The 27,850-nt window shown below is 42.2% G+C and overlaps 1 protein-coding gene across 2 annotated transcripts in view; it reads left to right on the forward strand.

Annotated features, from left to right (window-relative positions):
- Positions 1 to 4,659: 4,659 nt before the first annotated feature.
- The window catches only part of LOC113528286 (retinoic acid-induced protein 1), a 38,087-nt gene continuing 14,896 nt past the window's right edge, over positions 4,660 to 27,850 (forward strand). For both annotated transcript variants that reach the window (XM_034310092.2, XM_026916755.3), the window contains exon 1: positions 4,660 to 4,980. The gene's annotated coding sequence lies outside the window, so the exon portion shown is untranslated. The remainder of the gene's footprint in view (positions 4,981 to 27,850) is intronic.

The raw sequence follows: 27,850 nt of genomic DNA on the forward strand, positions 1-27,850 counted from the left end.
TGTATAAAGCATGTGGGTATGCTTGTAAAGTATCATTAGGAAATATGTGATGTTAAATGGTATGCTAGGTTACAAATGTAGGAGGTTTGAATTGATTAATATAAAATTGTTCAGTAACTGTTGCTACGAAACAAAATCATCACAAGGGTAGTTTCTATGAACCTGGCAACACTCGCTCTCCATAAGCAATGAAAATGGGGTCAAATAGCCTCTCTGAGTTTTGGCTAGTTTGTCTTGACTACTGCTTACTTTGTGCATTTGTGGCCTCTCCATCTTGCTCACTCTCACTGCTCCTTCTCCCTCTTCTGCTCGGTGTTTGTACTTATACAAGCAGAGGTACTGATCAATTGATCAATTGCTGGGGCCGTACACCTACACCATGACATGAATCTACAACTGTCCAAACCAGTAAAAAGCAAGGCTGCTACAATACAAAACCTTCATTCATTTATTTATCTTCAGTAACCACTTTATCATTGTCAGGGTGATCCGGAGCTAATCCCAGAAACACCGGGTGGGAGACTTCTCCACAGATGGAATATCAGTCCACACAGGGTACCATGCACACACATTCACACATTTATTCACTTCATTCAAATCTTTCCAACAGAAAAACTCAGTGTATCAGTTTGCCTGTGTGTGCAGTATTTTGTTAGAGTGGTTTGCATTTCTTAGCTCCTATGCAGCAAGATGCTGAAATGTTCCAAAACATTAGGTGCAAAAACTGTGATCCTGGCAACCCTGGCTACAGCCCAGGTCAGCCCGAGCATAAGTCTGGCCCAGGTCATGGGCTATGACATTATTGGGACATGGCTTATTTGATTGACAAGTTGTTACAAGGTATATGCTTGTTTATCCAACAAAAACACATTCATCTCTCTGACATTAGATAGTAAAACAACAATAAAAATCATGCACCAGCAGACCCACTGAAGAAATACGCTGTATCTAGTGTCACAATAATGGCAAGTCATAAAACAACGCTGTTGCTTTTACTTGCATTATTAGAATAAGGCCTTAGAATTAGAATTAGATTTTATAAAATTTTACATTACATTATGCATTTGTAATTGGTATGAATGACATTTCCTCACTAATTTGCCCAACACTTCTCATGAACACCTCTAATGCCTGTAACCTTTTCCAGTGCTTTATAAGCTGGTAAAATGTTCTCTGCTTGCTGACCAATGTCCATGCTTGTCTCTATAGCAACACAGAGCATCCTGCATACGCATATACACACACACTTTTGCTCTCCATTGATCATGAGCACGTCAGAGCCACAGGAGGCCAGGATTTGGCTGGTTAATTGAAGCCAATGTCTGCTGGTGACTTGTGGAACTGCAGCTTCAGGCACTGTTAAATCATTTCTCATACACTACCATTTAAAAGTTGTGATGCAGCTGTCTTTACAATCTACCGCATATTTACTCGGCTAGACAGATCTATTTTTCAGGCTTACTTTTTTTTTTTCTTCCAACCACAGGTCTCAGATTGCGATCTTACTATATCATGTTCATTGTAGGAAAATGACTGGATGCAGAATGCATATACACTGAGTGTGAGCTTTGCAGGAATTCACGTAACTGGAGAGCATACATGACATAATATTAACTCAGTGGACATACTTAATGCTTATCATGTGATTGTGTGATTGGGTCACAGTATATATACATCATTGTGAATACAGCCACTGAGAACTAATGGTGGGAGGTGGGATTATTTTAGGTCAGTAGTCTATGGGCAGCCTTATTTGTGCAAGATATGGGGTCACTCTGCTCACTAACAACTTCCTTGATGTTGGCAACCTGTGAGCAAACAATAGTGAGAGACATGTTTAATTTGTGCTTGATGACCTCACTGGTGAATCACCAGGCAGAAATGAACACAACCTATTAATCTGTCAGCCTCATATATGTCATATTTCTCTGTGAAACATGGTCAAAACTTTCAAAACGTATAAATGCTTGGGGAACTAGGTGGCGAGGGTCAATATTACGTTGCTCCAATAAAACAATTTCCACATATTTGATCAAATATTTAACACTAAAGGAAATGTTAGATCAACTAAAGCAACATGTATCCATTCTCTTCCTCCCAGTTGTGATCTTAGTTCAGTGCTTTCTACATTACTTGTTCATTTTTCTGATGCATACAAACTCTGTAAAAAAGAACCTGTGGTTCTTTTTATTCATTCAGAGGGTTTGATTGATGTGTGAACAAGTTTGCACCATGAGAATTGTGCATTAATTGAGTTCAGGTTGTGATGGCTAGTGTTAATTATTATAAACACCGGTCCCAGCATTGAATTAACACCTATAGTGCTGAATTAGCTTTGATATTCTTAATTTTGTGTCCAGCTGGAGAGTAAACACTGTAGGTGTTAATTCAGCACAGGGGATTTTGCTACGTGAGTTTATTGAAGAGGTTTCTGCATAGAGATTTGCACGAAATGCTCAACAAGTCTGCAGCATCTATAAAAAACACGTGAATAGTGTTGATAGATTTGGGAAATGATTCTTTCCTTTTTTTGGTAGGCTAATTGATGTCAAGGAGAACTAGCCTAAAAATTAACACTAGAGATGGCGCAGATACGATATCCAGCATATCAGAAGAAAATGCTAGATTTGATATCAGAAGAAAAAAATACGGAATATGATCAGATTGACACATGTGGTCCAAGGTTTCTTCAGTTCTCCACTCACAGCTTCAGTTCCTATTTTGAGTTCCCATTTAAGCAGTTGCTACACACCCACAAGAGAACTACAAGTAACACTACAAGTGACTCTCCGCTTGCTAATAGGGTAACTGGTACTATAGCCAAACTGTTGAAATCCATAATCTTCACCAGTACATACCCAATGCACAAATAATCTGACACATTTAGCATTCATATTTTTTCATATCTAACATTACAACTGATGTCACCAGAAAGAGGCAAAGTTAGTGAGCGGTAACTAATGTGAATAAACAGGGTGTCCCAAAAGTCTCCATACATAGAGGAAATTAACACTTTTTAGCAAAATGTCTTCCAAAATTTTTCACACTTTAAAAAAAAATATTTTTTTTTCTTTCAGATAACCTTTTAGAATGCCTTTGACAACAGAAGAACCTCTTGAAATCATTCTCATGGCTGGATCAGGAAGATGTCGCAAGGTTGCGATGGACTTTAACAGGAAATATGGCAAGTACATCAACACACGACACTGTTGCCAAACTTATTAACAAATTCAAAAAGAGCACAGGACGTCCAGGAACATCCACTGACGAAGGCACAACTGATGTGGTGCTGGCATACATAGTCCCCTATATATGGAGACTTTTGGGACACCCTTTGTTTAAATACTCATTTCATGCAATAACCTGAAGATGGAATGATGTTAAACATGGGATGCAAATTCATGCTAACAATGCTGATTGACTGCACCATCTCCTGTGTCTATGATGTAACTAAAGCCATGTGACAGAAAAAAATAAGCCCAAAAGCACAGGCAAAGAATTACTATAATAAATAAATGTTGCTTTAGACTTTGTCTTGTCAAAAAAATGCTGCTAATGTTGAATGTAAGTCTAGGGGGAAACACGTTTTTTGATGATATATTGTACTTTATACTGTTTGACCGCTGGGGCTAGCTGGGTACATCCAACCAGCCAATCTCTGGTCCCCTGGTGTGCGATTGCATCTGTCAAGGTTGGATGATTACATGTCGTCTCACATAAAAAGAGTGTGGAGACGGGAGAAATCCCAAATGAGTTCCCATGACCTGCTGGTCAGAGTCTTGATGCAAAATAGGGCTTTGTGTCAGAATAGCTGTGAAAATAGCTATTGAATATATTGAATATTGCACACCACACAGCGCTCAAAAGATGTGTTAAAGGAGTGTTGCTATTATGTGCTGTATTTAGAAAGTAACATGCAAGATATACACCTTCCACGGGTGAAACAAAGCTTTCTCTTTATTCTGAAGGGAGGAGAAATGTTCAGACATTTTGCAGCTGGAGGGGTATGAAAGCACGATGAACGTATAGGCTTGCTGTTGAGGTAAGGGAAGGACAGATTAAAGGATTCTGGTCTCCACCTCCTCATTTTCATTCATGGCACAATCAAGGACACACACAAACACACTACACTGTGATTGGAACTCACATTTTCACACTCTTCCTTACTGACAGCCTCCTAATTTTTCCCCCCCCACAATCCTTAAATCAGTGGAGTCTGGATCATCAGCAAATACACACATTCCCGTATGCACAGTCACGTACACATACAAACATATAGCACCCTCTCTCTGAACCTAACCTGTGAGGCAGCTTTAAACAGGCATCCCTCCTCTCTCTCTCTCCTTAGTTGACAGCGTTGGAGTGGGTGGCCGTTTGTGTTGACTGACGCCCCTTCCTCCTCTCACTATCACAACCACACACATTCACGCTCATCTCTCTTTCTTTCTCTCTCTCTCCTCTTCTTCACTGTGTATGCATTGGTTTGTAGACAGCCTGAGAGACTCACTGGCAGAGGCAGCCCCCCCCCACCCCCCACACAAGCTAATTCCATTATACATTCGGTGTGGAAGTAAGGGCTGCTTTCTAATTGCTTTCTTATCCCCAGAGCCCCCTCCACTCTCTCTCTCTCTCTCTCTCTCTCTCTCTCTCTCTCTCTCTGTTTTTCTGCCCCTCTCTCTCTGTCCTCTCTTCTCCCCACAACAGCACCCCCAGTCCACCCGACCGACACACCCCCTCCACCCACCCCACTCTGAACATGGCAGCGACAGCAAGCAGGAAAGCGAGATAGATAGAGCGAAAGTGTGTGTATGAGTGTGTGCATTTGTGTGCGTGTGTGTCTGTGAGAGAGAGTGAGAGAGAGAGAGAGAGCGAGAGAGAGAGAGAGAGAGGAGTCTGCCGTTGACAGGGAATATCTGCTGCCATTTTTCGCCTTGCAGGAGGCGCTTGCAGGAGCAGGATCTGGGCAGAGCACTGTAGCAGGTAGGCACCCTTACTTCCTCTTCATTCCAGAAAGAGCCTCATGAGCAGAATGAGCGCGGGGAATTCAGGGACGATGGGCAAGATGCGCTTGATACAGGGGGGCGTGTTGGAGGACAGAGCATGCATCCATCTGGAGGCTGGTCCAGGATCAGCTTCCTTTAATTACTCGTCTTTTGATGTTAAAGGAAGTCTCATATCCACACCTGGTCTTATTTGCACAGAGAATTGTTTTATTTTTCTCCTTTTAATGTTGTGTGCAGACTTGAGGTTTGAGCCAAAGGCAGCATGCTGGATGTGTGTCTGTTTTGATGACGATCGTCTCTGTTTTGTGTCAGCCTTGCTATCCCAGGAGGCTGCTGGCTTTACACAGAAAGATGCACGATGTGACAAGAGCTATATTTAGGGCTTTCCGGAGAACAGCCAGTGTTCCTATGGCATAAGGCTGACACATAACTTTGCTTGTATCTCGAGCTCAAGACTTCTGTTTACATGGACTACGTATAACCTGTAGGGTGCGAGTGGTGTGATTCATAGTGGCGTAAACATAAACCAAGGACAGAGTGTGTGATTTGTTATTGCAAGGCTGCATTATTGCATTATATTTAGGTGTTTGTGGTAGAACTGAGAATATTTATGTGGAGGGTTGAAGGAGTGCATATTTATCCCCTTGTAAAGACCAAATGTCCCCATATTGATGGAAATAGGCAATAATGTTGGTGTTATGAAGACATTTGGCTGATCTCCAAGAAGGACTAGAAAAGCAAAAAGATTTTAGTAACTGAGGTTAAGGTTATAATCTACCTCAGTACAACCCATCAAGATAGTAATACAAGTGTGTGTGTGTGTGTGTGTGTGTGTGTGTGTGTGTGTTGTTGCGCACGCACATACTGTGCCCTTGATGGGGGAGACGTGCGAGACTACGACAGCCCTAACCTATAAAACGCTGCACCGAGACTGCAGTGTCACAGCTGAGTGATATTGATGCTCCAGACAGCCTCCTGCTCCGCAAGACTGCATTTTGGGAGAAAGGGAAGCGATTTCATGTATGCGTATGTGTGTGTGTGTGTGTGTGAGTTTGTGTATGTTTGTGTGTGAAAGAGAGGGATATGGAGGTGGGAGAACAGAGAGGTGTGAGGCAGAAGGAGGCGGGTGAGTGGGAGAGAAAGAGCGAACGAGAGAGAAAAGAGAAAGGGAGGGAGGAAAGACAGAATCGATGCATGAGTGAATTAGAGCCAGTGCAGAGGCTGATATCTGGCAACAGCCACAACACTCTGAATATGTCAACAATAAAAACATAGGCACCAGGAAGACCAAATTCACACCTAAGACACATCCATGCTGTATGTAGCACATACAACACGCACAATCTCTCACTCACAGTATGCCAGAGCGTTTAGTGACTGCTTAAACAGCTTGCATTTTATACGTCTCAGTAGTGGTGGGGATGAGGGCTGATGCAACAACTTGAAACTGCCACCTTGCTGAGGGTCAGCGTGGGGCAGAAAGAGAATGGGAAAAGCAAGAGAGGTGGATGAAGAGTTTAGAGGACATTGTAGAACAAGAGGAAAGAGAAGCAAGATTAGCACACAAGGTAAGGTGAGAGGAATGGATGAAGAGCGGTAATATAAGATGACAGGAAAGAGAGGGACAGAGAGGTGTTTATCTCTCTATCCAGAGCGCACATGCATAGTGACGCACCACTCTAAACAGATCCATAAGGTCAGGACAGGGCAAAGCGGAGAGGAGAAAAGAGGAGGAAGGGATGGAGGGATGATTTCTGTCCAGATGCTGCTCCCTCAGCGCTCACTAAGCATGCTGTGGAACACAGAAACAAGGGAATGAAGAGAGGCAAAGCAGCACAGCAGGGGGGTTTGTACTGACTGCCTTCATTAATGCTTGCTGCACATTCACACCACCAAATGCAAAGGAATTTCACTAGACAAATGAACTGAGATGAATTCATTTGAAGGTTTAGTCAATATAACGTTTAAAGTGTAACCACTTGCAGTTCTTAGCACTAGATAGGGAAAACAGAGCTTCACACAGGACACATTAGCCGCTGTATGAACCCACCAGATGCATAAATACTACACATGGTACAATTCAGAAAGATATGTACAAAAAATAATCCATAGCGAAACTAACTGAGCCTCCATTTCCAGAATGTGGATGCGTTGAGATCAGAAAACAGATTTCCTCCCAACAAAGCAAGGGCAAAGCAACCTGGAAACATTACACTGGGGATGATGGAGAGAGACACAGATGTAACTACATTTCTGCTCAGTCATGTCAAAGCTAGGCTCATAAACTGCACAGAGTATCCTCAAAACCCTTTTGGTGTGTGATTACTCTCTGGCTGGCATGTTTTGATTTGAGGGCAACATGTGTATGTGTATTCTAGGGTTAATAATACAAAACAAAACATTTCTACTCCCTGATAAATCATTTTGAACTTCCAATATAAATACTTAATGAAACTCAATCCTTAGTTCTTGAAAAGCTTCTCTACCTGCTGCTCTATTTTTTTTTTTTTTAATCTTCTGTGTGTTTATGTCCCTTAAGCACCTGTGTTATAGATCAGCATTTCCATGTGTGCGTCAGAGATTGCATGGTTGTGTTTGTATATGTGTGTGAGCGCATGTTTAGCATGCTGGTGCATGCCATCAGTGGCGGCGCAGAGCACGGTGAAATCACTTGGATGTCATCCAGCTCAGTGGAAGGTCATCGGCAGCTCCTCCAAATAGATCCAGCCTTCATTTCCTCTCTGTAGCCTGCTGTATTTACCGGATCATTGGCCCAGAACGCCTGCACCCTGCAACACCACACACACACACACTCACTCACACTCACACACACACACACACACACACACACAAGAGAGAGGGAGAAAGACTGCAGCATGGCTTTATAGCCTCTTGAAATCCTTTTTCTTCATTTAAAAACATCTGAGGATGCCACTGTCAATTTGTGTCTGTCAAACTTTAAGAGATATGTTTAAAATGTTGGGCTAGTACGCATCAAAAGAAGCACCATGCACCAGAGCAGAACCTCCGCATCACTCAGTCCCATGACTGCTAATTCACCAACGACTCACATTAAGGTCCTAACAGATCCCAGCCATTAATAATGCTTCCAATCTGGAGAATCTCATTTTGGATGCAACGTAGCTTTAAGTTTCAGGGTCAGGTGTTTGTAGCGTTGCTTGGAGCTCCATATACGAATGATTTATTTGTGTCCCACTTCCAGCAGAGCTACTCAGCCCTATATTATCCATATAACCTCCCCAGAGAGAGCACAGCAGCAGAGCCCCATTTAGCACACACCCGGCAGGTCCCACTAGAGCGCACTACTTTTGAGGGCACAGGAGTTGAAAACCCCTTGTTTAGTTGGAGGAGAGATGAGGCAGTGCGGGGGCACACAGCCTTTATCAGAGCAGAGACAGACAGCAGATGAAGAGAGAACTTGACTATAAATGTGTGTGGCACCCTCTCTCGCACTCTCTCTCTCTCTCCCTCTCTCTCTCACTTCCTCTCCCGCTCTCTCTCTCCCTCTTCCTCCTGCCATGATCAGAGCAGAAAAGTTTTCTTCCAGCTTCAAACGCCTGTTTGAATTACGCCATGAACGACAAGAAGGGGAGTGGGCGCTTGCCCTGTGAAAAGCATCAAACCCACCTCCATAATGAGACTCGGTCTTTCTTAACAGGTGCTGTAGAGACTTTCAGGAAGAGTTATTAAAAAAAATTTTTAAAAGGAGTGGGTCATTAACCCTTTAACCACCCCAAAGTGCAGAGACTCAGAGACTAATATGAGCTGACACTATAAAGCGTGCCACTGACTGAGACATTGCAGGCATGCAGTGTGAATCTGTGTGCTTGGTGACTAAGTGTGTGTGTGTGTGTGTGTGTGAGAGTGAGTGAGAGAGAGAGAGAGAGAGAGAGAGAGAGAGAGATTAGGTATGGCCGGGTGTCTTGTCTCAGTGAGAATGATGGAGCTCCGGCTCTCTCTGCAGTCCGGCCATGATTGGTTGACTCTGAGTAACGCTGCATCAAATAGCCTCTTGGTGGGGGCAGGGTGTGCGAGTGTGTATGCGTGCATCTGTTTGTGTGTCTGTATTCCGTCTGCGTTCCTCTGAGTGTGAGCGAGAGATGAGTTTGAGCTTGCGAGTGGGCACGTGTGTGTGCGTGCACTTGATGGGGTTACTGGGCTGTGTGAGGGGGAGAAGGGACAGAAGCATTCTCTCTAGGGACAGCACGTAGCTGCTAGCTTCCACAGCGCAGTAAAGTGGGCCATGACAACAGCCCTCTAGCTGCGTCCAGATGAGCCCTTCACTGCTTCAGAAAGGACACAGCACTCTACATCACTTCTCATCTCTCTGTGCGTTTATCGCTGCCATGCTCTTTCAGCACTGCGTCTCAGTAATGGAATACACCCGCAGTTTTCAACCTAATCCCTATCCCACCACAACTGTAGCGTATGTGTGATTACGAAAGGCAACAATTTTGACATGTTTCCCTGTACTGAAGAAAGAAGGGAAAACCTGTTTACTCCAAAATGACTGACAGAAAAGCATTCACCGTATCTTCCGGATATAGTGAATTCAAATCCCAAAAGTCAAAAAAGTCCCAGAGAGAAAAACTGGCCATGCTGTCTGGGTGGGAAGGTTGCCAAAGTCTCTCTTCCCTGTCAGTCACAGCAACACTAGCCAATCATGGGATCTCTGAGCTCATGTATGTGGAAGAGGGGGAATAGCACTTTCCTCTGAGTGTGATGCACTGCCCTCTGACGTAGCAGTCGGATGGCTTGCTGTGTCTCAGAGGAATCACCTGTTAGCCCACACCCTCCCGAGTTGGTAGCCTTTGTGTGATGGGGAGCTAGTTGGTGCATGGGAACTGGCCAAAACCAAATCCAACCTATAAGCTCTCGTAAGTAATGTTACTGTTAACTATGCTTTTCCGACTCACATAACAAACCACTCTACAAAAACGTATTTCAACAACTGCCCTTAGACTTTTTTTTTTTTTTTTTTGGCACATTTTACTCACTACGACGAAACATGCTAAAATCCTTGTCCATAGTAATCACACACAAGCACCATTAAAGGTAGATAGAGCTTTGCTTGAAGATGCTGGAGTATTCCTTTAATGCATTTGGTTTGATTCCTGAGGATTCATATGCTGCTTTAACACACCTGATTCAACAGGGCCACCACACACCTATCTTGGGTAAGGATTACAATTTTAGAATTCAAAACAAATGTTAGAGAGTCGGTGCACAGCGGAAAACACAGAAGAGAGAGAAAGCGAGAACAACACAGTAACACAGAGAGAGTGAGAGAAAGAAAAAATAGAGCTGCATAGTGCATTATCCTCCATGGCAACCCATCAGAAGGCTACTAAAAGTGGAGTAGTGCTCTTTATGTGTAAAAGAGTGTTTGTGTTTGTTTGTGTGTGTGTGTGTGTGTGTGTGTGTGTGTGTGTGTGTGTGTGTGTGGTTTTACGTGACCAGTGCCAACAGGGAACAATGGCCAGGGCACCATGCCGTCAGCAAAGACAATGGGCATGGCATGCCGGCGGCACTGATAATGGGTGCAGGCATGCCGCTGGCACACACACACACACACACACACTCACACACACACACACACACACCTCTCTCTCTCTCTCTGAGAGAAAGAAAGAAAAAAAGAGCAAAAAGCCCACTTTCACTGGTGGGTGTGTGTGTGTGTGGTCACCAGGACCTCTGTCTGTTCCTCACTCCATCAAAGCTTTGGCTCTTTCTTTCTTTTTTTTTTTTTTTTTTTTTTTTTAAACAAAAGCTGGGGGGAAAAAAATGTTTTCCTTGTGGGCACCAGTCAAATGTCCTCACAAGGTTAAAACTATCAAATATTGCTATCCTTGTCAGAAAATTTGCTCCATGCCCGGATATGAAAACATGCCTTCCTCATATACACGGGACATCTGGAAACACACAGTCACAACATAGACAGCACTCTGCATCCCAATATTATCTCACACTAATGCGCGCGCACACGCACACACACACACACACACACACACACACACACACACACAAGCTCTTTTCCTTGAGCCAGTGCTAAAGGCTAAAACTGTTCAGCTGTTCAGCTGTTTCTACTCTCAGGTGGCAAAATCTATTCACTTCTGGCACCAAACTGCTGCTGTTGGAACCTGGTCTTGTGAAAAATTTCAACAAGCAAGGGTAGGGTGGTAAGATTTTGTTAAATTTTATATTAATAAATTAATATCCCTGTCCCTAATCCTAACCTTTAACCTGTGTCATTTTTCATAAATTGAGTCATGTGAATTATGAATTTGCAAGCGTGAGCCCATGTTACCTTGTCTGTAACCAAGCACAATTTACGTCAGAGGCTTGAGGTGGCATCATTTTTGTTTCCATGACAACAGCTCATAAAAAGAAGTTATTTCCATCACTGACATTAAAAAAAAGATGCAAACATTATGAGAGAATTACTGTTGAAAAAATATATTGCAACTAACAATTAGTAGCCCAGGTCAAGAAGCAACTGTTTTACTGTATACTGTATACCATGTACACAATGACATATACTGCTAATGCTCATGCTAATGCTAACAAAAGCCTTTGTAAAGCTACAAACTCATAAAATAAATACATACATACATATGTATTTAAAAAAACATAAATCTGCCTGTGCGTAATTGCTGTTGTTGTGTTGTTGTGCGTAGTTGTCGAGTATATCTCTGTGAAGACAGCAGGGATGCAACCGAATATAAATACATTCTTACAAATGAACAGATAATGTGTTTGAAAAGCAGGTGCACTGTTTGTTTTATTTTGTTGTTGTTTACTCTGTTGTCAATGGTTTGCTCCAATAGCAACCTGTAAACACTGCCTTACTGAGTTCCAAAATAAAACTATATTTCTTCCATATTACTATACAAACTGGCCTGACATTCACAAAAGAAATATGCTACTGGGGTTTCTGACAAAATGAAGGAATTAAAAAAATTATTAAGTTGCATGTACATGGCATATCATCATTCTTCATCATTACTAAATGAAAATTGTACTGGAAAGTCATACAGACATTGTAATGAAATGCTGCTTAAGGATCCCATTTTAACTAGCAGCAGCACAGAGTCCCAGCTTCATCGCAGATTCTGATTGCATATCCAGCATACTTTTCTGATCTTTCTGGAACGTAAAAAACCAAAAACTAAAGTAAATTTGATCAGATATTATTAGATGGCTACTGTTGTCAACAATAATCAGTAGTTCCCTGATTTGGGAAATGCATTGTTGTTTTGAAAGATCGTTCCCTAGCTTACTCAGTCACTTGATCATTAGAATTCCTGCCAGAAAGTTCCACAGGACGTCTGGTTGAGATCAATTATGAACTCGAGTGATGTAGCTGAGGAAAGTTTACCAGTGGAATAAAGGTATTTTCTGCCAGTTGCTTTTTTTTATATATAATTTACGAATGAAAAATGACTTCTTTATTCAGCAGCGCTGTTTTTTTTTCTACTGTTTACAGGGACATAGTAATAGGGTTAACAGTTAATTTAAAAGAAAAAAAAAAAAACTTTGTGTTTAGTTCACACCCACTTCGGGTTTAAATCCGAATACAGATAAAGATACATACTGCTTTTAATAAATATTTTAGATAGATAAATAGATATTTGGAGCACTAAACAGATACTGATACAGACACAGGTACAAATAGTGGCATTGACTTTGGATGGTAAAATATGAAAACGTCCACAGTTGTTATTTTTTGCTGTGCATTTGGAAAGCCCCACAACTGATTAGGTAATAGTTTGGCTCTCAAACTGGTGGAAAGATGGACTAAAGTTTGGAAAATTGATGGAAAACACATACTCTAAGCACCTTTCATACATGCATTTGTGCATAGGAATTTTGTGGTGATTCATCTCAAGTGAACACAAGCCAGAGCCAGAATCATGTGTGATGAGGCCTAGCACAATTTCTGGGAAATTACTGGGATGGCTCATTATCATTAACAGAAAAGACAATGGCATTTTGATGGTTGTTTATCCTACAACATAGAAGGTGCAGTGTGCACAGTGAAGCAACCACCAAAAAAAGCCTAAAGTTAATGAAGAAGTGGAACAGGAGAAATGTCTGGAAGTTAGATCGATTACTTCAATGGCGAATATGCAACAGCTTTTAATAACAATTGAATGCTGTACATTTGAATAACATAAAGCTTAAACATTTGCAGTATAGGTATTTCAGTAAGCACCTAGGTTTTGAGTGTGAAAAAGTTATTGTTTCTCCCACCTCTCTCGTTCTCTCTCTCTCTCGCTTCCGTTCTTTCTCTCTTTCACATTTACCTCCACCTCTTAATATACAGCAGCAGGAAGCTGCTAACAGTTTTTGTAACACGCACTATGTCGAGCAAGCAGTCTATCTAGGCAGAATATCTAGAGATTGTGAGCGTTACAGTTTGAGATAGAAAAGCAGTGAAGAGATGCTCCAGTCCACCTCCACCTGCTCCAGCTCATACTCGTTGTATTGCAGGCACAGTCAGAGTGCCATCTTGCGCTCTCTCTCTCTCTCTCTCTCTCTCTCTTTGCAGTGGACATGCCTGATCTGCAGTGAAGCATGGAGACGAGTAGTGAGAGGGTGTGATTAATCACAGCCTCACACACACGCACACACACACCTCTAATTGCAGGACAGATGATGAGATGCTGCTGCTGCTGTGTGTGTGAGTGAAAGAAAGCGACTAGAGAGAGAGAGAGAGAAAGAGAGAGAGGGAGAGAGAGAGATTGAGTGCAGGGAGACAGAGTGAGCGAGAGAGTTGGTGAGTGTGTTTCAGGGTATGAATCATCGCCTCACAATTTTCATCTTGCAAGGTGTTAAGTGCAACCTCTTTGCTTACACACACACATACACACACACATACACACACACACACACACATTAATACGAGTAAACACATGCCAGGCTTGGTCCAATTTCAACAAATACAAACATGTGAGTGCACTCTCATGCACCATCACAGACAGGGCGTTCTGATATGCATGCACACACTCACACACGCATGCACACACACACATATTAGCATTTCAGACAGCTGAAGAGGTGGGGGTGGTACTGTTTGTGCATGCGTGTGTGTGTGTGTGTGTGTGTGTGTGTGTATGTGTGTGTTTGCGTGTGTGTGTGTTTGCGTGTGTGTGTTTATGTCCACAGAGATCTTAGTGTGGAGCAAGAGAAAGATGAGGGGGTTTATCAAATTGAATTGTGTGAGTGTGTCCGTGTGTGCCTGTGTGTGTGCGTACGCGTGTGTGTATGTGTTGGAGGGGAGCAGATTGAAGCAGACTGCATTATCGTGGCTGCAGTGAATCGTGCTGAAGCTTCACAATCAGTACTACAATAACAAATAAACACACTCTCTCCCTCTCACACACACACACACACACACACAAACATACATGCAAATGTACCATATATGATTAATTTATTTTTTATCATTGAATGATATCATTGGTTATCATTGAAATGTATGTTAAAACCCTTTAAGCAGTTATGTTATAAAATGTATACAAATAATCCAAGTTCGTTTCAAAACATTACTAATTTTATTTTTCAGGTGAGAAAACAGACACCTCAAGTCATTTCTAACTGAGTGTAAATAAAGGAAGGAATATAACCTAAATAACATCAGTGTGTGAAAATTAGTTTTTATGTTAATTCTCATCCTTAGAAATAAAAATATTGTTTCTTGACTAAATCTTACAAGATTTGTGAGATTCCTAGCACAGGAGCTGTTATCATTAACATTAAAAATGATTTTTAAAATGTTATTATACAGCAGGAAGTCAAATTAACAGTAATTTACTGCAGACCTGAAATTTAATCAATCAGTCCAGAAATGTTTTTGACCAAAGTTTTGTGCTGGACTTTTGTACAAAGCTAACTTTTGTACATTCCTAACTAATGAAAGCTTATGACTAACAATTAGCTTCCTTCAAACTACATGCAGCCTCAAACTCAAGTGTTTGGCTAAGTAAGGAATAAAACATGATATGTTACCACCCAAAGTTGATTTATTTTCCAATAACAGCACATCCCAATATTGGAAAACATAAAGTTACAGCTTTACCTCTATCTGTTGCAAATTGCGGACACAGTAGAGTCTTTCCAAAAATGTTAAATGACTGTCTCCTCACAGATAACTTCACCATATCAGTGATTACACACAGAATTTTTAAAATCCATTTACGTGGAGCATTTGCCATACATTCAAGTCCCTGTGTAAGTTGTTACTATAAAAATGATAGTGTATTAGAAGTTGTTTTAATAGAAACCTTTCTGCTGGAACTACGTTCAGAGCTGCTGTTATAGAAAATTCATCAACAAATTCTGACTAATCAGAATCGAGCATTCGCGTCATGGTGTAAGTACGGAATATCACAGGACGAACAATGCTGTTAAAAATAATACACACCAGGGTGGAGTGATACAGCCTGACACAAATTTTCATATAATAGCATGGTCTGAATTGTGTTATTCCACTTATACCACAGCGATTTGCCAGTAATTACTTTTTTATTTATTCATGAACAACATGTCACAATTTTTAATGGTTTATAGTTACACTTAATGTTGTGGAAGATCCATGAGACAAGATGGTTCCTGTTTTCACTACCAATAACCAGTTCCCTCACCTGTATCTCTTTTTCTCTCTCATCATTTTACTGAGAAACCACAAACCGTAAAACTTTTCTGTCTTGAAGACTTTCACATTCTTCACTCTTGTAAATACTCTCCTTTTCCTATTAATTTCACAATAGTTAATGGATAATGTCATTTGAAATAAATAACTGACTAACAGGCTGAGACTTAAAGGGGTTAACTAGGGGGTTAAAAATGGCCGCCAGTTCTCAGCCCTCACTCATTGTTATAGATAATAGTCATATAGTGTCAGAAAGCACTTAGGCAGGTCTATTGGAGATTACTTAAAAACTAAATGTGGTTTCAGCCTGGTGTGTGATGATTTAGGCAAGCAGTTTGCGTGATGCTAATTGGTCGTCATAAGCTTCCAGATTGTAATGTGTAATCATTTTACTCTCTGGCACAGTCAGACTGCAGTTAACTTTCTATCACACAGTGCACGTATAATGTATAATAATAATGTTACTAAAGAGCTATTATCCCACATAGATTAATGCTTTAATACAATAATAGAACTAAGGGATTGTTCTATAAATGATTGTGAAAAATTATTGTAATATAATTCAGAGGACAAACAGTTTTCATTTCCTTCTAGCTATACCAATCACCTATCAGTATTTACACATATACTAAAATATATTCTGCGTTTTGTACTCTTCATGTTTGTTTGAATTCTTTGCATAGAAGAGCAACAGGGTCAGACTGGGAAGGACATTGTCCTCACAGCTAATTGGTGATTGAGAGAGAGAGAGAGAGAGAGAGAGAGAGAGAGGAAAGCAAAAAAAGATATATGTTGAATCTGTCAGCCTGCCCACTGTGTTAGTGTCAGTGATGGAAAAAAGGTAGTTACTATGTTAGTGAGCTAGAGAGACAGAGTGCACTCAGCCCAGGTGTACTGCAGAGAGAAGAACCTCTGCCCCAAACCTTTATCCTGACCGACTTACACACTCACACACAGCATGTCGTTCACACTGAATCTCTTTCTCTCTGTCTATTTCCTCTCCTGCAATGTGTGTCTATTTTAGCATCTGAGACTTTCGCTGCGTGTCTGTTTCACGCTCATATATTTCCTCTCCCTGTCGCTGTGTATTCATCCGTTTCTGCTTTTCTATTTTATTCCCAGTCATAAGCATTTATCTTTTTTGCTTTCCTCCCTCTCTCCCCCTCCCTCTCTTGCTCTCTCTCTCTCTCTCTCTCTCTCTCTCTGTTGTTCTCTCACACCCAAGGTTTTTTCCTTCACTCCCTCTTTGACACACACACACAGAGACATTTGTTTGTGTAACATTATTGGATTAACTACCTATATGTAATAATAATATTCCACACCTGATCCTAAATCTAACTCTAACTTTAATCTCAGTAATCACAGTAAAATGGTTTTTCCCTCATCTGTTTTGAAAGAAGAAACACATAGCTTTTACATTAGCACTTTACATTGTCAGGACTATCTTGCACATTCAACACTCACCGAAGTTGTTCCTTGCAATCTCTCTCTCTCTCTCTCTCTCTCAATTACTAACCATTTATACATACAGTATATATGTATACACAAACATAACCACATCCATGAAAATGTAGCAGTATTGCCATTCTGTAGTGTTTTGCTCAGAATTTATCTGAAGTGATGTAACTAACTGATATCAGAGGGAAGAGTGAATGCATTGAAGGTGAAGCATCACATCATCATCAGGTGAATGGAACATATTCAGCAGCTGGACACGTGGAAAACATGGATGTGTGTGGTTTGCAGAAAACTTCAATGATAGAAAGCCTATAATAATTTACTGTAGGCTCTACACAGAATAGCATATGTAATAGTATGCAATGGATTATGCCCCCAAACCTTTCATCTATACTGTATTTTTGAAACACAAATCCATAGTGAACCTAATAGAAAAGTAAACATTATCTAGCTTATCTGATAAAGTGACCAAACCATTTTGACTACTGTATGATTATTATAATGGCTCCAAAATGCATATATAAATAAACTGATCATGAGTAACATCCTTAACTGAGCTGGAAACAGGAAGATAAATGTGTATTGATCCCAGAAAGAGGGAGTAATTGAATTATATTCATTATTGTTTCAACATGAAAGCACTTGAGCCCTTTAACAGTAATGAAACTTTGAGAATGAGTTAATGCATAAATAAATAAATTTTAAACAGAGATATTTGTCCATGGACCTCAGCTGGCACATACAATATATATGAATTGATTTTGTTCTCTATGCTTATTGTCCTTTCTTATTTGTACTAGACAATAAAAACCAAAGGGGAGATGATTTAGCAAGAAAAGTAAGGTTAGTACATGATTACATGCTTTCACCAGTATACCTTTAACATGGTAGCTCAATGGGTTTTGAATTTATATAATGTTCAAACAACCGAAAGTACATTAGTTTGAAGCTGTATGAAGATTGTGACCCCCAGGTTCACGTCTGAAGTTTCATTAGTCGACTCCTCCCATTATCCACATGTGAGATTATCCACTAAAGAAAGGTTGATACTTAGGCATACACCATTTCTGGAAAGTGCAAATTTTTACAGTAACAGTGTGGGACCATCCAGAGTAGCAGAAGGTGAGTCACAAGTGCATAAAGCTCCAAGCAGAAGTAGAGCATCAATCAAGAGCATTTGTGAGATCATGTATACAGAATATGCCAGCTAATGCTTTTCTCCAAGCATATATATCTGCTCTTACATATCTCCAAGGTAGCATATGTTAGTCCTCACCAAGTGAGTGGTAGCTACATCGAGATATCGGTGAACTAGCTAGTGGTGGGTGTTGGCAATGACTGAACTGGGAGAAAATGGGGTAAAATTCAAAAAGGTCTTCAAGGCAACCACTCACCTCGCTAAGAAATAAGAGTCACTACAGTATTCCTTATAATATAAATAAGAGGTGGTAGAAAGCTGTAAGCAGTGAATCAAGGGAGAATGTTGGAAATCACTATAATCATGTGCAGTCGTCAATGTTGATGCTTCAGTATCACGGTTGATTTATGATTTATACATCTATATATCCATTTATACATCAGCTATTCATTGTAGCTGAAGAGGGCTGAAAGGGTTTATCAGGCTTCATGTTGAACTGCAGGTCATTATGTGACTGAGGTTCATCAGTTAGCTTTGTGTTTACACTGAAATCATGTAAATAATAGCTATTTGTATTTCTACATCTATCAGCTAAAACCATTAGGAACTTATGAGCACAAAGCTGTTGAGCTGAGAATGCATTATTCTATTTAGACACTGTAAACTCTCGTTAGTCTATGAATGGCATCTAATCTTGGAGTGTATGAATAATCTCAATAATATATGGAGTATATTCACTTTGGTTTTATAGTGAATGTACAAGATCATTTTTTGTTATTATTAGTGTGTACTCGTGTGTGTGTGCGCGCGCATGAGACAGCTCAATCTCAGTGCTCTCATTAGGATTTGAGGATTTCACGCTTCGTTATACTCTGACTTTCGCTTTAATTATGTCATTTAAGAAGCGTAATGTGGCAGCGTTCTCCTCTGCAGAGGTCTTACACTGACACACAGGGTTGCCAGCATGAGCTATTTTCTGGAGCAGTCCAAGAATGAAGGCATCTATTAAAAGGTGCACAAAATAAGAAGATCACCTTGTTTCACTTTCTCACTGTGTCTTCTCTCTGTCCTTCAGTGTCTGCAGGCAGCTGCATCTCACTCAACCATTAATGCCCTCTCCTCCACCCATTTTCATCAGTCAACACTGAACACACACACACACACACACACACACGCACGCACACACATACTGTATACACACACATACACACAGTCCATCCTCCCACTGTTTCAGTCCCCTGTGATGCTGGAAGTCTAATGCCACTGGCTGGGATAATAACACTGAGATCTGTTATATTTCCTCCACATGGCAAAATAAGGGGAATATGGGGAATAGGGATGATCCCTTTAATTTAGATCTTGGTGCCTTTGTATAGCTGTTTTCATTCACATAAGGAAAAAAAAAATTACCACAATATTAGAACTAGTGCAGTCTCAGGTCTCATGTAAAAATTTGCAGGCTAATTTTATATGAAGTTTCAAACGTTCAGGTTATGACACCAAAATTTTTTTTTCATAAGATCAGGTTCCACATAGACTATTATTAATTGAAAAAAATAATAGAATGGGACTATAGAAACGTAGACATTGCGCTGCTCTGTTGGAAGCCTGGAAGTGCTGTCAGTGTGGTTGGTGTGTTACTGTTCACCCCCCTCCTTGCACTCACTCACTACTTCTCTTTTTATTGCACTCCCTGCCATCTCTTCCTCTCTCTCTCTCTTGCTCTCTGTCAGTCCACTGGAGATGTTGTTATCACCCAGGATTTCAGTGCCTGATTGCCTCTCAAGTGTGAAACGTGATGTTTGGGGCTTTTGTCCCTATTTCCCTTTATTGCTTCTCTTCACCCATTTATTGAAAAGCAAGCTATCAAGAAGGGAAGAGCAGAAATATCAATGTATGCATGATACATTACGTCATCCACATCAGCATACATATCTCAATCCAGTTTCTCTCTCTCTCGGGCCATTCCATTGATTAAATCTCTTGATTTTTTCCAGCGCTGCACAATGACACTGGCTGCACTTGAATATGGAGATGAGGTAACGAGGTCGTCCACAGCGCCGCCTCTTCGACTCAAAAACAAGCCCCCAGAGAGAGAACAAATGAGAGGAGGGGGAAGTTGATGTTCAGACTGGTACATTTGGGATGCGTACTCCTCTTCCACAGATTGAGGATCTGGATGACCTCACTCCCCTTGTGGAAATGAGAAAGAAAGACTAGCAGAAGTCTGTTCCTAAAATCCCAAAAACATTAGAGCTGGTTTCAGTCAGTCACGCTCAGCTTTACATTATATATAATGTATATATATATTATATATATAATAGTTCTTCATCTATGACACCTGAACTTCCATTCCATAGATGCCTGCCATTCCCATCATCATCATCACCACCACCACCACACACAGACACACACACACACACAGAGGAGCGTGCATATTCACACAGACTATTTATGAGTCAATCCATCAGATCACTCTGGCACTGTTTTATCTTCTTGAGCAGTAAGAGGGTGCTCCAGGTCGTCACCCTCTCGTGCAGATATTGCACCTTCAAAGTGCAATATTTGCAAAACACACTTGACAACTGATCTCAAATCAGCAGCACACCACCTCACAGCACATATAAATTCCAGTTGTTTCGTATTCCTTGTAGGTGCGCCTCATCAGTGAATGGTGACGTGATGGTGTGTGTTTCTTCGGGGTGGTTTAAGTGTATTTCCCTTGCCTTTGTGCTCCCTCTCTTTCGAAGGGAGGTTAATTACTGATCCCCACTGCTGCTCCTACTGCACTCCTCACACCTGGCAATGTGTCAGTTTTTAGCAACATTACATGAGCGAAAATGTCAATAAACACCCCCACCTCCTAACTTCTGGATCGACTGTCAGTGCCAGAGAAAAGAGGGTGGTTCTGCACTGATGCTAATTAGCATCAGTGAGTATGAACCCCGATCCATGACAAACACATTAGATTGGATCCTAAATAGGACATTTGTGCTTGTGCTGTGCCAGCATCCCTTTAAAGCAACTAAAGCTTTGTTGTGGGAGGTAGTAAAAAAAAAACATGTGAACGGGTGACTCAAGCAAGCTAATAATGGTAGTGTTAAAGTCGGTGAGTTTTAATGAGAGTGGTCCTGCTGTGCTGGCTTTCATCATGGTTAGAGTTCAGAGGTGCGTATATGGATTCTGCATTGGAAAAGCAGTCCGCTGCTTTATTGCCTTGCCTCTGACTTGGCCTCCCTCAGAGCTGCCTGCTGTATTAGTGATGTGCACCCTGTCATCCTTTCCCTCCCCTCTCACTCCAGACATTACAGAAAGAGAGGGATAGGACAGATAGGGCGCGATCACAGCGGAGATGAGACTGTGCCGCTCGGCTGGATGGACGGCAGATGCATTGATAAGGCTTGCAGGTTCTACGCTACCCGCCTTGAATTCACAATCACTCTCCTTCTATACATGTACCTCATTTCTTTTTGTCTTCTGTCTTCCCCTTTTTCTAGGCCCTGCTTCTACCCTCATCTCTCAGTATCTTCCCTCCTATAATTTTCCTGCTGATGAGGATGGAGTGCTCTTCGATGTTTCTGATGTCTGATGATTAGATGGCTGGTCAGACTATCAACCAGACAGCTCTCTTAGACTTACTCTCTAAACCGTGTCCATTTTGCCTCCAGAGATTGATTGTGCTGAAAGAAGCACCCAAAAGCTGCTCAATCCGGACATATAAAGAAGAGATGACGCTGTTTAATTTTCAGCCATCGCATTGCCTAGATCTGACCTAAACATGGGTGCAAGCTACACAGGGTCACAGCTGTGGTTCTCAATTTTGACCAAATCCCTTGACTATTAGGAACCATAGAGCAGGTATTCATATTGCACCAGGGAAAAAATGCCTTTTTTTTTTTTTTTTTTTTACATAATTAGATGATAATGTGCTCTTGCTACCAAAAGTCAAAAAAAAAAAAAAAAACTGCACACACCAGTGAATATCAAGTGTATTCACGGAAACAGATCAGCCTTTATCATCCTTTCCAGTGTCATCACTTTTATGTACAGAATGAGTTTAGTTTGGTTGGTGTTAGTATTATTTGTTGTACTGGCTTTCTTTGAAAATAAGGGAGTGGGTGACATTGGCCTTGAAACCTGTTATTGTGCCGCCTCGAGGACAGGCAGCTCAAAAAAAAAAAAAAAAAAAAAAAAAAAAGAGCTCGCCGGTTGCCATGGTTACCTCTCCCCTCCCTCAGTCGCGAGCACGCTTGTTTATCTCTAGTCGAGGCAGGCGGAAGCGGCAAAGCAGACGCTCTGATGCCGCTGTTAATGTCGCCCTCAGGTCACAAAAATCGACCCACCTAGCCTACTTACGAGTTTGATAGCGACGTAAGCGCGACAGTTATTCTGACAGAGACGAAAATGGCAGCGCGACGAAAGAAACACCTCAGCTAACTCGCTAGCACCCTGAGGCGTTCTGTCAGACGGCGGCACTGATTCGCGCGCTCACACACTCCCGGGCGATGACGTAAGCAGCCAAAAATAAGCGCCGTATAAAACGAAGAGGCGAGATGACCGCAGTCGAGCTTCTGCGAGCAACCAAGAGCGATGTGTGGCATGTAGATGTTCGTGTTCGTGAGTCTCAGGCGTCGAATTTGAACACGTACTAAATAGTATGAGCTCACCAGTTATCGTGGTACGTATTTTGACTTATAGTAGGCTATAGATTTTGGACGTAGCCCACATGCTCTTTGTGCTTTTCTGTTCCAGCTGAGAGGCGCGCATGTATTACACAGTGCTCATTGTGTGGGTCAGAAGGATAATATTGACAAGATGAAAGGCAAAAATGTTTGAATCCTTTGAAAAGAGGTAAGATAAAGGAGAAGATATGTTTAGTGAATGTGCCGTCAGCAGGTTCACTTCCGAAACAAGGGGAAAAAAAAGAAAAAAAAAAAAACAGTATAACTGTCTCTCTCTGGCAAACTCATACTCTGAGTCACCCCCTAAAAATAACGGGTTCGTCCCACAGCACGTCCCTCCCTATAGGAGCGTCAGACCTATCCTGTTCAGCTTTAGCTCCTCACTGCTGCCCTATTTTGCACACACACACACACACACACACACACACACACACACACACTCCCCTATCTTTAGCGTTGAACAGACTGTATTGTCTCATTTCTCTCCCTTTTCTAGAATCTTCGACGAGATCAATCCGTCACAGCTCATTAGCGAACATGCATCAACCCCCTCCCCCCCGAATCTCTGAGGTAACGAGGCTGATGTCAACCCCAGTTCCTTTTCAGCAGCACCTGACTACAACAAAATAATCTTGCCCAATAAACCAAATGGAACCCTGGCTAGCTCTCATGGCTTGCACCTCATGCCTCTGTGTCCAGTCTGTGTCATTACGGTGTGAGAAGGGCATCAGTATTACACGCTCGCTCACCCCGGCCCTGAGGCAGCAGGCGGCTAATTGCACGAGCTGCGCCAGCACAGATGAGGAGCGATTTGGCGGTGATGGGGCACGTTAATAAACGCAGACTGGAGGTGGAATCAATGAGCTTTAAGTGTGGGGGAGAGGGAGAGATCCTGCCTCCTACAGCCAGAAAACAGCCCCAACGGAGACTGATGGAGTTCTGCACATGGACACACACGCAAATATTGTTTTCTCCAGCCAGGGTGAAAGAGCTTGCAGGCAGTGGGGGAGGTCTGTGCACATATTTTTTTGTGTGGTAGGGGTGAGAAGAGAAAGAGTGAGTGTATATTGTTTGTGTGTGCACACACACGTGTGTGTGTGTGTGTGTGCACGTGTGTGTACCCAATTGTAGGGTTATTATTCTCTGTCTGATGTGGGCTGTCAGCTGGGCAAAGAGATCAAACAAAGACAACAGAAGGAAAACACAATATGAAGGTGGATTTATAAACCCAAATAAACATAAGATAGACAGGGTGATTTAAGAAATCTCAGTGTCTATGTATGTAGGCTAGTCATTTATGTATCCAGAAGTATGTTTTTTTTTTGTTGTTGTTGTTTTTTGTTTTTTCTTTGTAGAGGAAATTAATGCATTTGAACTGAGGGATTGCAGTCGAACAGACCTGGTACAGCCAGCTGAAGCACACACACACACACACTACCCTGTCATCACCTCTTCCTTATGCAGAGAGCAAGGTGAGAGAATTTTAATGGAGGTCTCAGTGCAGCTCTCTGAAGTGCTGCCTATGGTCACGAAAGAGATCAAAACCAAGTGAGAACAGGACTGAGGCAGAAAGGAAGATTTGAATGACACTAGCTGAAAAGATGTTCTTTCTCCTTTCAATTGTGGACAGCGTGTATCTCGTGCACCAGTCCTTTCTTTCACCCCATATGCATGCAAATCAGGCATCTGATGCAAAAGGGGGGTTGTGTGCTGTTTGTATCAGGCTCCAATCAGTAATTCTTGACACGGGTTGGTGTGCACCTGACTCCACAGGCTTATGGAGATCGTGCTGCACCTCCACAGCAGGTGTTGTATACCACTCTCTTCAAAGCACTGGCACTCACAGTTATGGCTGGAACTGGCCAATGGCATGTTTGGTGAGCTGATCAGAGGCAGAACTGCGTTACGGCCCTGAACTTTCTCATGCGCCGCTGAGCCGCTTTCTTCCCTCACGCCTGCGTGTGCCTTCTGCTCTGAGACTTAGCAGGGCGACAGCATCATTTGCTTTCATGCTTCAGAGCCATAAAGCACCCCTTCCACACCACCTCCCTCTGTTTATTCTTTTTCTTTACTCTTTCTTTCTCCTCCATTTCTGTCTTTCTCTTTTCTATCACTTTTTTCCTTCTCTCTGTCTTTCGTCTCATGCTGTCTCTCGTGCAAGGGGAAAAGGCTCTCCTGCCTCAAAGCCCTGAGCTGTCAGACTAGGTGTGTGTGTGTGTGTGTGTGTGTGTGTGTGTGTGGCTGAGCTGATGCTCCATGTTAAAGCAACACAGCACACAATTTGCCACTGCTGCCTCTTCCAAAGCTTAATCTCTGATGATCCTCATGCCTGCATTTACCAGATTTGGAATGCACATGGTGCTTGTAGATAATCTTTGTTCATTGCGAATCGATCACCTGGGGATCAAAGATCCATGTGTGCCAAAATACATTTTAGTTATGACTTTATTGGTACTGTATGATCCTTTTCCTTCATGGAAATTAGTAGGGTGCAACAGATGTCTTTCCAGTTTTATCTTAGTAAAGCTGTGTTTTGGAGCTGTATGAGTGATGTGATGAGCTCTAGTGGACATGGAGTCTGCCCACATGCTGCTGACACTAGCAAGGCTCAGCTGGCCCAGTCCTCTTGCTCAGCGATCCAAAGGATAGCCGGGCAGGATCCTGAAGGGCATGCAGACCCCCAGGCAGCTTTCCCTGCACAGCCTATCATGCACAATACACAGACAAACACACACACACACACACACACATTCTGCTCCCGAAAAACTGATACTTTTGTCTTGAAAACCATACAACTCAGCCAGGCTGTGCAATGCACACCACTTCACATTTGCCTGTACCCATGTTAATGCACTGGACCAAGCCACATGTAAAAACATTAGTGTCTGATGAGAATCTATATGCAAGCCAGACACTGTGATCAGAGCTCTGTGAAGCTCTTAGACAGGAAGGCCAGATTTGACAAGAAGGTTTATCTGCTGTGTTTTTCAGAGCCTATGTTCAACCAGCCACAGCCCATCTCTGTGGCAGCGGGGCCTTTGTGGATATAAAGGACATCGGCAGGCTCTAAGATAGAAAATTGCACCTCTCATATCACCCATCACCTTCTGGACTGTGGCATGAAATGGGGGAGGGAGTAGACACCTGCTGTCCTTTCTCTGAATCAGCTCCATCAGTCACAGTTCTGCATGCAGTTGTGTGCACACTGACACTCACACACACTTCTACGCAGGAAATATGTTGAATGCTTTTATAAAATGGAGAAGAATGAGGCCATGAGTCCTGCAGGAAGATGGGATGGCAGGAGGTAAAGGACTGCAGTGCTATTGTATAGACTTTGCCCAGGTGTAGGGGACATTCAGTCTGACAGCAGCCATAGGTGGAGCTGACAGTCCTCTATCCACAAAGGGGGAAAAATGGAGAAAAGGAGAAAGATATTTTCCCTGCAGGGGGACATGACCTTCAGCCAGCATTAAATCTTCTCTCTCTCTCTCCCTTCTCTCTCTCCCTTCTCTCTCTCCCTTCTCTCTCTCCCTTCTCTCTCTCCCTTCTCTCTCTCCCTTCTCTCTCTCCCTTCTCTCTCTCCCTTCTCTCTCTCAAAAAAGCCCCTTCAAAAATCTCTGCCCTTCGCTCCTACACTCAATTATGATGCAGGTAATCTGTGTGGTATTGGAGATTAAAGTTTAATTAGGGCGAGCGGAGTAATTTTGGCCTGGGTTTAATCTAATCATGCTGCACTGGTTGCCTGTGATGTACCCTAATGTCTGTCTGTGCGGGAGCGGGGATCCAGTATGGCTTTTCATCAACAGAGAACAAAGGCTCCTGTCATCCTCATCTCCCTCTGCTGGCTTGGCTGTGCTCCACCAGCACATTCACACTCACCCATCCCTGTCCAGACACTGTCCCCAGCCAGTCCACACAACAGACAGAAGGTAGGGAGGGATAGAGGGAGTATGCAAGAGAGAAGGAAGCAAATACATAAGCCAAAGCTCTGGAATCCCTTTGTTTTAAGCCTCACCCTCCAAACTGCTGACTCTCCTGGGCATCAGAGAAAGCATTTCTGACAGTGCAATCACATCAACGGATCCTTTTCAAAAAACTATGCTCTCATTCGACCACCCGCCACCATCTACCACTACTATCAGAAACAGCATTTATGCTTTTCTGCCTGTTTTTACATTTGTAGCATGTAATGCATCCAGACTGCTTGTAAGAGTTGTATAGAATTTCTCTGTACCAATGTGGACTCAAGTACTATAATATAGAAGTATTACATTCAGTCTAGCAAAACCCTTAAATGGCATTTGCTAATTTGCATAGGAAACTTGCAATGTTCTTTCAGTGGCAACAGGAAGGGAAAAAAGGAACAAAAATGAATGCAAAAAATTGCTCGGCAACAATCAACAATCCTCATTCTTCTTATCTACCCCCTCCTCTTTGTCCCTCTCTCCTTCTCACCTGTTCCCTGTGGTGTATCCAGGCCCTGCTCTGATTTCGCATACACAGTGTATCTGTGGCACAAGGGCTTTTAGTGTTGGCTAAGTTTGGCAGAAATGGGTTTTCAGAACAAATATTCCCAAGTCTTGTCCTCGGGTAACAATCAAACCTGTCCCACTGTCCCTCCTCCGTGTAACTCACATTCACTATGCAGCAGGATTGAATCCTAGCCAATTCCATTATTCAGACTTATTTCTGACCAACCTTAATACACAAGAGGAAGGAGCCAAGCATGCATTTGGTAAAGTGGTTCAACTGCTACACAAAAACGAGCTCCAGTTGGCAAGGCTCTCTGATAAATCAGTTGAAAGTGGCCTGGATTTTTGATGCAGACCCAATACTCTGGTAGTCTGGGATCCTGGAATTTGTAATCTCAGATATGAGTGGGCTTAGA

Source organism: Pangasianodon hypophthalmus, chromosome 13 (genome assembly GCF_027358585.1).
Source record: "Pangasianodon hypophthalmus isolate fPanHyp1 chromosome 13, fPanHyp1.pri, whole genome shotgun sequence".
NCBI lineage: Eukaryota > Metazoa > Chordata > Actinopteri > Siluriformes > Pangasiidae > Pangasianodon > Pangasianodon hypophthalmus.